This window comes from Falco punctatus (assembly GCF_963210335.1).
Source record: "Falco punctatus genome assembly, chromosome: 3".
Lineage (NCBI taxonomy): Eukaryota > Metazoa > Chordata > Aves > Falconiformes > Falconidae > Falco > Falco punctatus.
The window spans coordinates 55808245-55824596 of NC_137582.1; the positions used below are offsets into that span (position 1 = coordinate 55808245).

Genomic DNA, 16352 nt, shown 5'->3' on the forward strand with positions numbered 1-16352 from the left:
TGACAGAAAATGGATCTTGTTGAGGAATAACTGATGCATGCACAGAAGAAATGGAAAAAAAATACACACACAGTTTACTGAATTTTCTCACAATGAATAACCTCAGTAGGCTCTGTTTTTCTGCAACTATGGAAATCCTTCCTTGGATCCACAAGAGGGGGAAATATATAGTTTTATATATCTACGCACCATCCTTTTTTTTTGTTGCTGTTATGGCTTTTCGTATTTTTCTAGGCAGCAATAGTACTGAAATAGTTTCCTCTGACAGCAGACTATTAAGTGGAAGCACAGTGGAAAAGTAGGACAATGTTGCAGCCATGCAGGGGCTCATTCAACCTTTCAGATTTCGAGGGGAGGGACGTTCCTTCCAGTAGCAAGTTGCCCACATAGGTTGTAGGGACTATGCAAAACAAATGGAGATGCCTGGGCACAGACTCGCTCCGTCATTCTGGTCTGTCAGGGGATAACTTTTACTCCAGCTTTCTCATGTTGGGTCGTCATGTTGTGTTGAATTCAGTACTCAACCCAGAAATGAGAGATGGCAGGATCAGAACGCTGAGACAGCTAACAACAAAGATTATATGAGCTGGAAATTATCCCTTACAAAGCAAAACCGTAAAACTAAAGGTAGCTATATCTCCTGGTTATTATACTAATAACAGGTAGGCTGGATAGATGTTCTACAAGGTTCAACAAGGCTCAGTGCTGGCTCCTGCACTTTGGGTCACACCAGCCCCACACAGCGCCACAGGCCTGGGGCAGAGCGGCTGGGAAGCTGCCTGGCAGAAAAGGACCTGGGGGTGCTGGTCAACAGCCAGCTGGACGTGAGCCAGCAGTGTGCCCAGGTGACCGACAGCATCCTGGCTTCTATCATAGATAGTGTGGCCAGCAGGGCTAGGGCAGTGATTGTCCCCCTGCGTTTGGCACCTCAAATACTGGGTTCAGTTTTTGGCCTCTCACTACAGGAAAGACACTGAGGTGCTGGAGCGTGTCCAGAGCTGGGCAATGGGGCTGGTGAAGGGTCTGGAGCACAAGTCTTATGAAGAGAAGATGAGGGAACTGGGGTTGTTCAGCCCAGAGAAGAGGAGACTCAGGAAGGATCTTACTGCAGGTAAGGATCTTATGACAGGTGGGGGTCAGTCTCTTCTCTCAGGAAACAAGTGATAGGACAAGAGAAAACAACCTCAAGCTGCACCAAGAGAGGTTTAGATTGGAAATTAGGAAAAATTTCTTCTCCAAAAGGGTTGTCAAACATCAGAACAGGCTGCCCAGAGAAGCGGTGGAGTCCCCATCACTAGAGGTATTTAAAAGACATGTAGATGCAGTGCTTAGGGACATAGTTTAGTGGTGGACTTGGCAGTCCTGGGTTAATGGTTGGACTTGATGATCTCAAAGGTCTTTTCCAACCTAAATGATTCCGTGATTCTATGATTCTATATGCACGGGCTATGCTCAATGCATTGGATAGCAGCTTGAAAGCTGCTCCAAATGGCTTAGAGAAGCTGCTGAGGAGAAACTAATGTGTAAGACTTTTGAAACAATCAAAACCCTAACAGAATCTGAAATGGTTTCATCTTCTGCATTGTGTTCTGAATTAAATCAGAGACACAAGCTGAAAATGAGGAGCTGTAGCCACAGCTTGATCCCTATATAAAGCTTACCTCACCTCACCAGAAGGATTCAGGGTAGTGTTATAAGCCAAATATTCACATCCTCTGTACTCTGGCATAACACACAGCATCATCTTTGGAAAATATATGACCTACCAGAAATAGAAATGTATAGACCCAGGATGCTGAAAAAATGTACCCTTTGCAATCAGGATCAACTTTTGTTCTTAACACACCTCTTTGTCCATTTCATTTCATATCACTCTGGTTTTTTGCACAGGAGCCATGCATAGCGCTGCAGATAGAGAGTAAAATCCCAGGGCTGTGTTAAAAAAATTCCAGATGTAAAGCAAAACGGATTAATACACTTTTCTACAAAGTGGTAAAATGAAAACACATCTGATGGACTTCCACACAGTTTGCCTCAGGCAAAGAGCATTCCATTAAAATAAAACTACATTTGGTTAGAGCAAATTAAATGTTCCCAAGGAGGAATAGCTTGAGGTCAAAGGTGAAGCCACTTTACTTGCACACATGTTTTCAATCTGTTTGACCTCTGTGATCAGCAAAGCTCAGATGTGCAAAGGGGAAGGAGCTTAAAAGAGATTGGGAAGAATAAAAAAATAAAATACAAAGAAATGCATAAAAGATCGGCATAACATAGCTGTAAACTCCCTGTACTGAAAGACAAAAAGTTGTGAGTTTTTCTGTGATCCTTCTCTGGGTAATAAAAGACCTGGAAGATCTTGACCACATTGCAGAATAATGTTTTTTCTCATCAGCTGGGACAGAAAGAACCACTCTTAAGCTGTTGTGGCAGGGATTGTGTGGCTGATGGTGAGCACACCTGAAAAGACTCAAGGGAATTGGATCAGAAAGAAGAAAAAGAGCAAGTGAAGGACTTTCTGATGAACCAGTGCCCCGTTCGGCACACACTCCCCATGGAATGTGCTCTGGCTGCTCTCTTGCAGGCAGGCTTTTGGGGCAGGTTAGTGCCCAAGAAACCGGGGGGTTGAAGCAATCAGGCAGAGAACAGCACCCTGCCAGCTGGCCAGGTGACAACCTCCAACACAACTTCTTTCTCAGCGGCTTAAATCCGCAAGGGATAAGCAGTGCATGTCCTGCCTCCTTTATGAGACTAACCTAAGCCAGGGTCTTATTCCTGCACTCCGGAGAGATTCGGCAGGCAGGGGAAACAGGGTGAGCAGGGGCAGGAAAAACGGGATTGTGTGTTTTGCCCCTCAGCTGCCTCCCATCTTCTCCTCTAATAGACATCATGAGTCACGATCTTCTTCAGCACAATGTGAATGTTTCAAACCCAGGCTCAAATATGTCCAAAGAAAAGTGAAAAACCCAAACACACCTCAGCTGAAGGCTCTTTGGAGCTTGCTCGCTTCAGCATATGTAGCCCAGAATGCTACAGATGCCTTTAGTGCCAGCCACAGGTTTATGGTGCCTGCTAGCGCTGCACGTTTGCTGCCCTGGCAGTCAGCATCAGACTGGCTTTCCCCTGCGGCTGGTGCTTGAGAGAGGAGCCTCTCAGCAGTAGCTGTTCCTTGCAGCTGAGCCTTAATTGGGTCAACAAGAATGGATTTTGCTTCACTCTCCCAATGAAAGGCTGTCACATGAGCGGACTAGAAGTCCACAGATCCTTTGGACAAACTAGACTTACCCAGGAGCCACATTTGGTCGGATTGCTGTTTTGAAGCCAGTTGGTTTAGCTACTCAGTATTTCACAACTCATCTGTTTGCTATGGGTTAGCAAATCCATTGGCCCCTCTCCATCTATGACAGCTGTGTTATTGCCTATACCACTGCAGGAAAAAAGAAAGGTGCTTTACAACTTTCCCAGGTTATTACTGCGGATTGATCCATGCAGAGTGCTGCAGCTGCAGGTTGCATCCTTGGTGGCACACTACTCACCCACATGCTAGCAGGCACCAGTGCAAACCAGTGCATCTGCTATGCAAAGCCCTGGGCTCAGCTGGGGCTCATGGCTCGCCTGTACACCCATCTGGGCTCAGAAGATTTGAGTGGTATTTCCACTGGGACTTTCAGCACTCCTTCATCTTCTCAGCTGCTGCAAAGCAGCAGACAACCACAAACGCATTTTTCAGAAGGGGAGTGTGTCAGCATCTCTACTAACTCCTGATCAAGAAAAGCAGCTCTGTGTCTGTCACAAACCCATCTTCTCGCTGGTCCTGAAATCCCAAGCCAGCACCTCAGCCAGCATGAATGAGAGGACCTGAATCAATTTCAACTATATGATATGGGTTAAAATCAGCTGAAAATCTGGGAGGCATGGGAGGCAATGTTCAGAAAGTGCACAACCAACTAACGTGTGCTTCAGCTGCAAATCAACCCCAAAGTTCTGACCTAAATTCACCCTGCTTTGAGTCAGTCCCAAAACTCACACCCCGAAGCTTTGGGGCAATGGGAATCCTGAAATCAGACTTGAATCATTTGCAAGATCAATGCTATTTATGCCTTACCTGATGGCAGCAACACACCCAAAAGGGATTTGCTACACCTCTCTTAGAGTAGCCAGGATCTGTGAGGTCAGCTTTTTTATTAACAGGTAAGTGTGTGCCATGCGAGGAACAGCAAAATTTGCACTTGCCATCTGCAAAATGAATTACATGTTCCAGGCATCTGCAGCTTCATAAATTATAACGCAGTGTCAACAGTGCACCTGTGAAGAGATTTTAGACAACAGGAGCAGAGACACTGCCAGGGCACCAAGGGGATGCACAGGCAGACATGCTGGAAAGGCATTTGGATGCTACTTGCTTCTGCCTGCTGAGCTTTTCCCTCCCATGTGCTCATCCACCAGCAGATTTGCACCACCAAGCTTTTCCCTCCTGGCAGATTTGCACCACCATCACTGACAGTGCACACTTTCATCAGCCTTTTAAAGGCTCAGCTCCTCTCTGTAATTAGGTGTGGTGATGAAGCTCTGCTTGGCATTCGGATGTGGTCCCCCTTGAGCACCGCTGGTGCGGGGCCCTTGGGGGAGAAGGGGGGCAGGCAGGGGGCGGGGGGGGCTGAGGTTTTGCATATGAGATTAAGGACTGAAGATCTCGTTCATTTCCCTTTTATCTGTCTGTGTGCTGTAGCACTGAAGTCTCTGCTTTCTCTGTGTTATATTCAGTGTGCAGTGACTCATCTGCAAGCGCAAATTACCTTGCTAAAGTATTCTTAGGAGAAATAATTAGCCACAAGCACCTCCTCTCCAGCCTCCTGTATGTGCCTCCGGGGACTGGGGCGCTTGACATAAATCATTTAGTCCCGAGCCCTAGCACACACCTTTCCCAAAGGACTCCATAATTGGCAAAGTAGTTGCCAACCGGGTTTAAAGTGATTTGGAATTGTTTTCCATACAGCCTTGCTGATAGCAAAAGGTTTCCCCCTTTCCTCAAGCATGAGTTACAGTAACATGATTGGATGTAACCCGTTATTCAGTTCAAGCTGTGATTCTGATACGGTATAGACAATATAAATTCCCCAGAGGTCTGTGAGGCCACCTCAATGGTCCATTTAAGTCCAATTCAATTAGGCTCACTATAGTTCTTAGGATTTCTTAGGTATGTTTGCAGCAGCCTTGGGGTTTGAATGTGAGAACAGTATTCATCTAGGAGTTTTAAATTAGGTCTCAGGTGTCATCATTCTAAATGAATTATTACAGTGGTGTGTTCATGCCATTACAGGTAAGGTTATGTTAGTATCTCCACTCAGCCATATTAATGCACCAAGGGTTGGAGCTTGGTATGTATGTGAGGTCCTTGCCTTACAGTGACTTTTTTAACCCACTTTTCAAAATAATCAGACTGCCGGGCACCGAGCGGTATTTAAAATGCATGTAAATAAGTTGTTTACTTTCAGTTTCTGACTGATTGTCAGCAATGTGGTGTAGGCGACGCACTGCCAGGGCATTCCCCTCCACAGAGAGCCGGGGGAAAGCATCCCTGCCCTGCCCAGCTCGCTGTCACTGCCTGTGGCAAATAGGTGGCCAGGGGGGAAGGGAGTGCTGGGATGGGCAGAGTAATGGGGGAAGGAGTGCAAGCTGCTGCCTCGCTCATGCCTTCCTTTCAGTTGTTGGATTTTGGAGTCCGTCTGGTTTTGCTTTATTTCCCTAGCTACAGCTGGTGGGGAGGGAAACATAAAGATGTCCTTTATTTTGCTTTCCCCAGCTTTTCTCCATTTGTATCTGGATCCAATCTCTCTCTGATGTTTAACACTTTCAGGAATGAGTGTGGGGAGGGGAGGGAAGCGCTTCAGCAGCCCAAATGGCTCCTCCATATTTCGTGTCTACAGATGGACACCGTTTGGTTCCTCTAATAAGGCAATGCAAATGCCAGGTATGCAGATGAAGCTTACTTCAAAGAAGGAAGAAAGGACCAGAGAAGATGTTTAATTTTTAGCAGGTAACTCTGGAAATCTGGCATTTTGACTGAATCCCAAGACCAGTATTTAAAGGGGAAAGATATGTCTTTATTGGCTTAAATGGAGAAATTATTTTCATTATTTCACTCTGGTCCCATCGAGTGGTTCCAACAGAAGGTGAGAGCCCCTTGGTCCATCACTGTATTAACAGGAAAAAACAGTCCTGCTAGGGCTAAATAGAGAAGGGGCAGGGGATATGTCATGGGTGGGGAGCTGAGGAACAAAGCAATCAGCTGTCCTTTTCATAGTTTTACACAGGCTGTCAGGTCTCCTGGATCCAAGCCCCCTCAGACCTGTGTAGTACTTTCTAGAGGAGTATCTTACCCCTCATAGCCATAACCTTTTCCTATTGCTTTTATCCTAGAAATATCACTTAGTTTCTCTCTATTCAGATATGCTGTGACCTGCTCCTGTGCTTCTGGGAGAGATATGCCAATATTTTGCCTGTGTTGTGTAGGGGAATAGCCGGAAAAAAAGACTCAAAATCTTTCCTCTGCTCTCTGTCGTATCTTTGCTAGGGCCGACTGTAGCCCTAAGGTCCTTCCAAGATCAAATAAATGCCTCCAGGAAGAAAAGATCAAAGGAGAAAAAAGCTTAAGAAGTCACTACTCTGGGTATTTCCTCATATTAGAGTGGCCCATCATGATTCAAGCAGTCTCCTGGGTTACAAAAATTAAGGGGCAAAGCATCCTTCTCTGGGGACAGAGTTCCCCAGGTGAGGGGGAGGATCCCCTAGGGCACACCCGTACAGACAGGGCTCACTTTTCCTTTCTCCCAGCCATCTAGAAGAGTTAGACCTTATCCACAGGCCAAGTAGCAACATTAGTACTGATTATTTCCAAGATTCACAGTAAGGTTTGCAGGCAGTGCAGCACTAGCAGAGGCTTGGAGAGCCACTGCTTCTGAGTACCTTGCTGCCCCTTCTGCCTGCCACAGCCAGCGTCCCATTCTGGCTGAGCACAGAGACATGGGGCCCGGGAAGGTCATGGTTCCTCCAAAGACATTTGGGGTACACATTGAGGAATGGCTCAGTTGTTTCTAGACCTGGGCTGGGATACCCTGACTGTCATTATGCCATGGGAGCTTTTCTGTGGGATTAACACTAAGTGGGGGATGCCTGCACTGTGCACAGATTACGCTTTAACCAAACATATTAGGCCACCTGCTAGGTGCTGGATGTTTTCCAGGCTTTCTTCAGTATCTGTTTCTAGTAACGGAATTTCAGCAATTAATTTTCTTTTTGCCAGCTTCACTTTTTCTGTCTTAAGGTTTGTTTCCTCACTCTCCCGTATCATCTTCTTTGCTCCTTTTAACACTGCTACTATTAAAGTACAATCAAGATCACTTTTGGGTGTCACTCATGGGACTGTCCCTTGTCTGCAGAAACCCAAGGGAATTAGATCCAAATGACCTGAAGTTAGTCACATAGATGTCTTATTGGGTCAAGACTCCAGTGAAAGGGAATGTGTTAAAAGGAAAAATAAACATCTCCTAAGGAGCAATGTTCCTTTGCAACATTTTATCTTGTTCAGCAGAATGTTTTTTCCTTCAGGTACTGGGAAAGCCTATGCCTTTCTGAAGTTTTATTTAAATAATTAGTTTGTATGGATGTATTTTCTTACCATTTAACTATACCCTTTTGGAAGTTTTTGCATCAGCTGGAGAACAAGGATTTAGTAGGAAGACATCAGGTGCCTACTTTATACCTTAAGAAAGGTAGGACATTTCACACAAGAAGACAAATCTTGACATTTCTACAGAGTTAATCTAAAGTCAGACTGGCAACTGGGAGCAAAAAAACTTCCCTGAAGCAAAAATGCACAACAGCTCTGTGTTGGACTCTCAGATCTACAAATTGATCCTCATCCGTGAGGGGCCTGTGTTCGGCACAAGTATTGGGGAGGAAGGAAAGAGAAAGAAAATGACTTCTTCTCTGCTTCTCCAGTCCTAGAGCCTGCTGGGGCCTAATCTGTTCCTACACAAAGCAGGAGCATTCACAGCTTTGCCTAACGCTGTACTGGCTGCAGGCGCCCTCGAGCGCTCCCAGTGCAGGCACAGGGCGCGGGGAGCAGCCCCAGGAAAAGTCAGAGGCACCCTAAAGCTGCTGCTGGGGGATGCTGCTGGCTGTCTGGCCTGGACCAGCTGAGAAGAGGCTTTGTTTGGGCCAGAGATTTGTTGCCGTGTTTCTTCACTGTTTGTGCCTATTGCATTTTCGCAAGCTGTGAGCCAAGAAGCTGCGAATGTTCTGAAGTGGTCCTCAGCCCAAACCTGTCACTTCAGGGAAGCTCTTTCTGCCCTGTACCCAGCAAATTTCGTCAGGGTTTGCTTCCAGCATCGGTAAGGAGCAGACTCTATCACCAAACAACGCATGGCACCAGCAGGGCACAGTCTCAGAGCTTGCAAAATACGGCACCCATAGCATCCATACCCCACACCCACCGCATCCATGCGGACCCTTTGCGTGAGACGGGACTGCTCGGAGCCACTTAAAAGCAGCAGATTCCACAGAGGGTGTGAAAATCTGCGCTGTGCTCTGCCACCCCTTGCCATCAGCTCTGCTCCGGCGGCGGCTGCCGCGGGGGTTCCGCGGAACAACAGTGACATCCAGTGGCCGCGGCCACCCAGCCGAGCCGCCTAAGCCCTGCTGCAGGCGTCACTTGGGAGCGGGCGGCTGCTTTGCCTTCGTTATGGAAAAAAAAAAATAAATAAAATGTGCAAAGTACAGCCAGGCTGGTGAGACAGCAGCCTTAGCAGCCTTACGGGAAATACAGGTCTCGCTTTCCCGCAGCAAACCTGCACGCTGCTAAAGGCAAGCAAAAAGGAAGGGTCGCGGTTCAACCAGGGGACTCGGGAACAGAAACTGCACAAAGAATGCAGACGGAAATATTTTGGTGACAGAGGAGAGGGTATTTCTGGAAGGGGAAGGTTACCTCCATGCCCCTGGCCGCTAACCTCCAAAGCCAAAAAAGTGATGGGGTGTAGCCTCGTATTAGCAAAATTGGCTTGGTGTAATTTTTCCATCTCCTCCTTGTTTCAAATCTCACGAGTGTGTCTGTAAATCTTTCAACCATAATCAAGGGGCTTAAAAAAAAAAAAAAAAAAAAACAAATGCTGTGACTGTCCTGATACCTGCCCATCACTGTAACCTAGTGAGTACTGGGAAACAGGCAAAATCAAAGGGTCGGTGATGTTGCAACCTCTCAGACTTTTTTTTTCCCCCAACAGTCCAGCTTTAGTGTAAACGCTGACAAGAGCTACCCTTACAAAACTGACCTGAGGCTAAGTCTGCACTAGAAACCTCTATCTGTGGAACCACATTGGTTTAAGCAGTGACATTTTTATTCCTGTTTTTTATTCCCGGTAAATCCCTAGAGCAGGATTAGCTGTACTAGCAAAAGCTCCTGTGAAGGAGTGACAGGAGGCAAGTTAACAGGCAGTAGTCTCCGCTCACTAGCGGTGCCTGGGGCAGCCCTAGCTCAGCCTCAGTGTCCTTTCCTCCTCACCTTCCTCCCTCTGAAGCGCATCCCGTTGCCCGTGAGCTATGCCTCTGCGGCTGCGCCAGCTCAGCTCTCCCGCTACAAAGCAGCCCTTCATCATCACCCTTGCCTGCAAGATCCTTTACACGGCAACATGCCAGTATTTCCAAGCATATGAATTTACTGGCAATAGTACTGATTACAAGTACTTCAAGGTAATTTTCCATAAAGCCTATATCAATCTTTCCTCTCATAAGATCTATAATAGTAAAAATACTCATCAGGTGGAAAAATGCCATCATAAAGGAGGGAGAAGGGCTCTGAGCACCAGAGTCATTGCCTGTGCATTAAAAATCAAGGACTGGAGTAACTACATGAGAAGCCACTTTCCAATGTCATCATCCTCGGTACATTGTAGATATCAAATCTTTAACATTTAAAAAAGTTACATGGATGTTGAGAGAGGAATCCATGACCCATGAATGTTGAGAAGTGGCTCCTTGGTTCCTGAGAGGAAAGAAAAACATCATTAATTAAGGTAACTAGTAGCTTTATTTCTAGCTTTCCCAGCAGCTCCAGGGTCATTCAGGACTGTCAGTGAATTGGAAAAAAAAAATTAATCAATAACTAGTTGAGAATTAAACATTTGCTGCTACAGGTCATCCCATGCAACCTTAAGCCATGGAAGAGGAACTCTGTTCTTGTAAGATCTCTGTCCCTGGGGCAGGTTGAAGACATTGGCAGGGCATTAGTATGGCCACCTCCTCCGACCACACGATACCCCTGAAGGAGGACAGGTCCCCTTAGGGCCTCCTACTAGAGCAGGAGGTTGCACTGTCACTCCAAATCATCGCCTGCTTCTCCCATTTGTATGCCACTCAGAACAGTGCCTGGGACATCTCCCTTGCCCCAGCCATGCTCCAGCCCTGCTCATGCCTCCCAAGAATCACTTGCTTTCTAGAAATCCTGGAGGTGGTTTCTTCACTAGCAGTGAACATTTTGGGGATGCTATGGGTACCTAAGCAGTGCCAGACCTATGCTGGATGAGACGGCACCAGCAGGTGACTGATGGCACAGGAGGGCCTGCACAGGTGCCAAATCCAGAGGCACATCTGTGGATGCACACCCAGCACATGAAAAACTTCCCCTCCTGGGGAATACCCTCCACTGATCTCATGATGATAAAATGACTTTTTACCGCTGCTGCTTTCGTAGTTACCACTGCTGGCTGCCCTGGCAGGCAGGCAGGCAGAGGGATGTGCTCCCTGTCCTCATCAGAATGCTACTACATCAACAGAGCACCCACAACTGCTCCATGCATGGAGGCCAAGGAAGAAAAAGGAGGACGGACTCCGCTTTTCCACCCCTCATTAGCAGCTGCAGTGAAAGATGGACTGACCCTGCCTGTTAGAAAAACCCTCTCACCCAAGTTGCTTGTTTAACAGTGTTGGCTACTGCTGCTGCCTTTCCTCCCAAAGCCTAACAGGGAAAAACCCACGAGAAACCAGCTGCTGCTAGGTGTGCAGCAGTTCCAGCAAGGGGCCTGGGTCAGCGACAGTGATGGTAATGTGCCAGGACTCCTGGAGCCAGGGTACAGCTGTCAGCACAAGAGGTGGGCGCCAAAATTACACCAGCACCTCATTAACCTGGAGAAGCAGCTCTGCGCAGCAGAGGAGGCAGGGATGGCCGAGGAGGGGGAGGCCAGGCTGCTGCTAGGGTGTCAAAGCACAGGCGATAATTGACAGCTCCATGCTGGCAGGCAGCAACGAGGGAGAAATCTGTAGACCTGTCCTCCCAACATGAGGAAAGAGCCGCGTGGTTCTCTAACAACCTCGCTTCTGCATCGCCTTCCTTTTCATGTGTGTAATAGTTACCAGCAGCAGCAGCAGCAGCATCTCCTGTCAATCGCTGACAAAGGATCCCACCTGGCACTGTGCAGATGCTGCCTCACAAACAACAGGCCACCAAGAGAGAGGTGTTGAGTGTCGGAAGATTTATAGGAATCAAACTCTTCTTTGTAAAAGAGAAAAAATGTGGGTGGCAAGAACAAAAAGGACAGGAATGAAAAAAAGACGAGGAGGAAAACCTGCTGTGAGGAGGTACAATAAGGCAAATAACTATGGGAAAGAAGACAGTGGCCCAGACGGGCTGTTGTGGTGAATTTTAGTGCTGTGCTGATTTTGGTCCCCCCTTCTGGTTTGGTCCCGCACTGATGCTCCTTGTTATTGCTGGGGCCCAGAATTGGAGCTGTGATGGGCTTCTACTGCAACGCCAGTAAAGTCCATTGCTTGTTGCTCTTTGCTGTCACAATACTATTGACTCCAGGTATATTTAGCCCAGTAGTTCTTCACAAACTCATGATACCCCAAGTGGGGAACTTGAAATTTTTTGCTTATGTATGCAATAACTCACAAGTCTTAAATAAGTCCAGATCCATCTTGGTCTGGCACCAAGATAATGATATAGCAGTTCTGTAGTCTCCCCAAGTCTCTATTGTCAGAAAAAATGCGCAAATCTGCTGACTTCTACCCCGTTTTGTCTTTTGCTATTAAACTATATCAGGATCTTCAGTCACGAATACTGCTCTGTAGATGGAGGCCTGAATTTCCACAGATAGCTCCTACAACTCTTTTTAACTAATAAGATTTCTAAGTAGTTGTCATATCCCTTTCCCCAGGAGGGGCCAATAGGTGAGGTGAAAGATCTGAGCAGTGGCATTTTACACGGATACTTCTCCATCCTTTCTTCTCCTCGGTTTAAGTTTCAAAGGTGCTGAGGGCTTTTCCTTCCCTCTAAATGTCATTAAGTGTTGATATTAGGTAGCACTGGATCTACAACCAAGACATAGCTCTACAATATGTCTTCATTTTTCACCTTTTTGTTTTGCAGAGGCACAGCCCCTCTTGCTCACCTGGTGGACTGAGTCATCTGACATTACATTTGCACTTTCCCAGAGGCCAGCAGGCTTCAGCTACTAAGCCATCATCATCTAGCGTCCCCCTATGGGCATAATATGCTAATTTATATCCACAATCAAGCATCTGTGATACTATTTGTGCTGCAGATACTGTGGAGGGAATTGATGGTTATTCAGATCTTGTGTTAACTGAGGAAAAACTGATTTATTTCCCCACTGAGTGGAGCAGTTACTAAAACCAGTGTGGATGAACTCTCCTTTTTCACTGTGCCTTGGCTGCATGCTAATAGTTTGGAGTTTAGGTGACTCATTCATTGGAGAAACTTTGCTCTCTGAATTATTCACTTATTCAGCCTACTAAGCCAGATAATAGGAGATGGCAGAACCTTTCCTCATCTCTCAGAGGGTATATTAATGTCTTTTAAACATTCATACTCTGCCCAAATATATATATTTCAAGACTTATTTGTGCCTGCGTTCTTTTTCTTCAGTCGGCTTGATACTCTTTTGTTCTAACTTCGCTTGTATCAAGAAGGTTTGGCTGAGAATAGAGCCATGCTTCCACACAAAGAAAGGAGATGGGTTTCCTTTTTTACACAGACAACTTATATGTGAGGATGCTTGGCATTTATTCCCAATGATGGGGAAAATCCCAACACCACCCCCCTCTTTCCTGCCCTATAGACATTGTCTGTACCCTAGGATACAGTCATTTCAAATTTATTTTAGAACACAAACATTTCTATATGGTTGAGTCCTTCATCATAATCTATGTAGTTTACATCAGCTTTTTTCTAAGATAAAATCCAAGATGCACGTTACTTCTTGTCTCTATTCAAAACGGATTTTGTGACACTTTTGTAGCCGTCTGTCCTTTTCCTTATGCTGATCCTCATTTCAAGTCCACCTCCTGCCTTACAGTCCTTTGCTGTGGCAGGGCCAAGCTTCCCAAAGTGCAGACCCCTTCCGCCTGCCCTCCGCTTACCAAAGGCCCTTGTCCTCTGTCTGCTTTACTTCCCGTTTGAGCCACAAAAAACAACATACTATTCCCACTTCCCTCTTTTTCACACCTTCTTCTGTGCTGATCCCTCCTCCTGGAGCACACTCTCCCCACCACAATGTGGGTCACTCACTGTGTCCCCAAGCTGGTCCCAGCTCCTCCAAGGTGAATCACCGAAACACTGCATCAGGGAGATGCAAGCCCCAAAGGAGAGAGAGGTACCAGAAGACCTTGCACACTGGCAGGGATTTTAGCATTGCTCTTGCTTTTATATACATATCACCATATATTTATTTATTAATATGTATTTCATTAATGAAGAACAATACTGAATCTAACATCAGAGAGACAAGATAGGTCTGACCCACCATCCTAAATCTCTCTTCAAGACCCACTTCTTCCAGGATCTCTGAAGGCTGAGAAGGAGTCACAAATGGCTGAGATGCTCTTCATTTACAGGTTTTATTTTATTCTATCGCATACCAAGAGTGTTAACAGTTTTTCAGGCAGGGAAGAGATCATTCTGTGATTATAAAGCACCGTTCTGTAATTGTAACAGCCAAATCTTAGTCCAGCTTGTCTGCCAGCTCCCAGTTACACGAATTATGATAATATCTGACTTCATGCCTCTCCCTTTGTCCCTCCCTTGGAGCATCCCGTATAAGAGTCAATCAGGGAGCAAACCACCCTTTGCATTCTCTATTGCAACAGACTACTGTCCCAAGTTCCTCTACAAAATTAATAGAACAAAATAATACATAGAAAGTCTTCACTCATACTACTTTTTTCCCATTTACTCTTACTATAGGAACTTAGCAAGGTCATATGTAATGATAATAATCATGAGATTAGGTGTAATTTTGAACATATATGAGGACAGTTTCTGATCACAGTGAGGTGAAACATACCTTTTTTTTTTTTTTTCCTGCTGAGGCCTATTTGCTCTGAGTCATTATTTACCTCTGGCTCTTCACAGCCCTGCTGTGCTAATAGTGTTTCAACAGAGATTTTTAACATTTAATCGAAGCACTATGTTAGCTTTTAACCAACTGATTGTTATATTCTTCATTGCTGAACTTAATTTTTTCCCCTTCACTTTTTTCAGGTGAAGCATTACATTTCATCTCAACCTGTCTCTGAACAGGCCAGATTTAAATATGTGCAAACTTTGTTGTGTTTTCTCCACTTCAGGATAATAAGGCAGCACATGAAATCATAGTTTCTGAAGTTTAGTGCTGAATGACACACTGAGAAATAAACAACACAGACAGTAATGGGTGAGAGAAAGAAACAACATGGTGAGTGCTGTTTTAAGAATTAACACTTTCAAGGACAACTGGAAACACACAGGGACTGTGCCCATCCCATGGATATAAGCATAGGAGGGACCCAAAGGAATTTTTGCGCAGCCAGTGTAAACCACAGCAATACCCTTTGTGCCTTGTTGCTCCTTGCAGGGTCAAGAAGCAGTGAAAACCTAACACATATAGAGAGAGACACAGGCAGAGCCAAAGACAAAAAAAAAAAAGGTCTTTCTCAGAGGTGTCCAAAGCTCTATGGGTTCATGCTATGGTACTATCTAGCACAGAGCAATATGCCAACCCTTTACAGCAGGTAAATAAAGGAGAGACAGTGTTAAATTTTTTGGCATCCAGTTTAACACATCTTCCATTCTGGGACCTTAATTATATCCAGGTGGTGTCCAGGTGCAGTTGTCTGGACTATCTCCATTGGGCACATTTGCTTATAGAATAGTCTGGTGGGTGGTTTGTTTGGTTTTTTTGTTTGTTTTAGAAAAATGCGCTCTCCTGGCCATTCATTATGGGCTTCCACTCTTCCCAAATTTTCCCTGTGTCCCCAAACTGACTAACAGCTAATCAAAACCATAAATAAAAGAAGCCCGCTTTGAAACTGAGAACACTTTTAACACAGTTTATACAGTATGCTTGGCCTTGCTGATTTTTCAGAAATCCACAGCAAGGGCATATTTCAAAGCATGGAGTATTATTCCTGAGATTAATATAGCTGGGGGTTTTCTTTTTGTTCTTGAGACCACTGAATTTCACCATGAAATTTACAAAATAACCTGAAATTTATAAGGCACTTATAAGAGAAGAAAGCCATAATAAGAAAGAAGGATGATACCAATATAAAAGAAGAGCTTGAGGACAAAAATAAATCACTGTTGAGTGACAAAGGCATTTTCCAATGATCGGCCACTGAATTCCACCACCACATTCAGCTATGCCCAGCAATCTCACTAAGGTTGCTCAAGAGGTAAGTGCTGTCAGAAATGTTATTTTAGCAAACACTGACAGCTTAGATCTAGGTTAGCAACCAAGTGCTTGTATGGCAGTATGGTCTGGCAATACTGTTAGCTGGGATGGTCAACAGGTATCTTCAGCCTCAGCAACCTTTGTTCAGTAAACATGAGATGATCACAGTCTAGACTTGATTTGGTTCATACTATTCATACTAAATTGTACAAGACAGCTGATCATAGAAAATACCTTTTATGAAGTTATTACAAACTGGTTCAGCTTAAACTAAATGGGAAACACAGCAAAAATGTTTTGTAAGGTAGGTCATTGATTTGAAAGAACAAAAGTGCAGGTAAGTCTGCCAGAATGAATATTGAATACAAAGAAAATGTTCAGCTTCCCTAAGACAAAGGTGACCAGCGTGTTCAAATAGGAAGGATGAGAAAATATCCTGCCTTAAGTTAGGACAGCTTTGTCATATGAATTTTTAAGCAAACCTCTTTGTTAAAGCAATCAAGTTGTGGACAGTGGCATAGGATTGGGAAACAGCAAAGGTATGACCTACAATTAAGGAGGTGAAAAAATTGACCCATATTTACAGATTTATTGGAGCCACTTAAGTAGCTTGCTAGGCTTTAAAATAGC

At 45.2% G+C, this 16352-nt stretch overlaps 1 protein-coding gene across 3 annotated transcripts in view; it reads right to left on the reverse strand.

The window, feature by feature from the left end:
- LOC308061075 (histamine H3 receptor-like) overlaps positions 1-16352 on the reverse strand; it is a gene marked incomplete at its 5' end in the record, with an annotated part of 96370 nt that overhangs the window by 61242 nt on the left and 18776 nt on the right. For 2 of the 3 annotated variants that reach the window (XR_013927080.1, XR_013927081.1), the window contains one exon: positions 13893-16352. This exon is cut by the window's right edge. The other variant, XM_080380606.1, reaches the window with a different exon arrangement.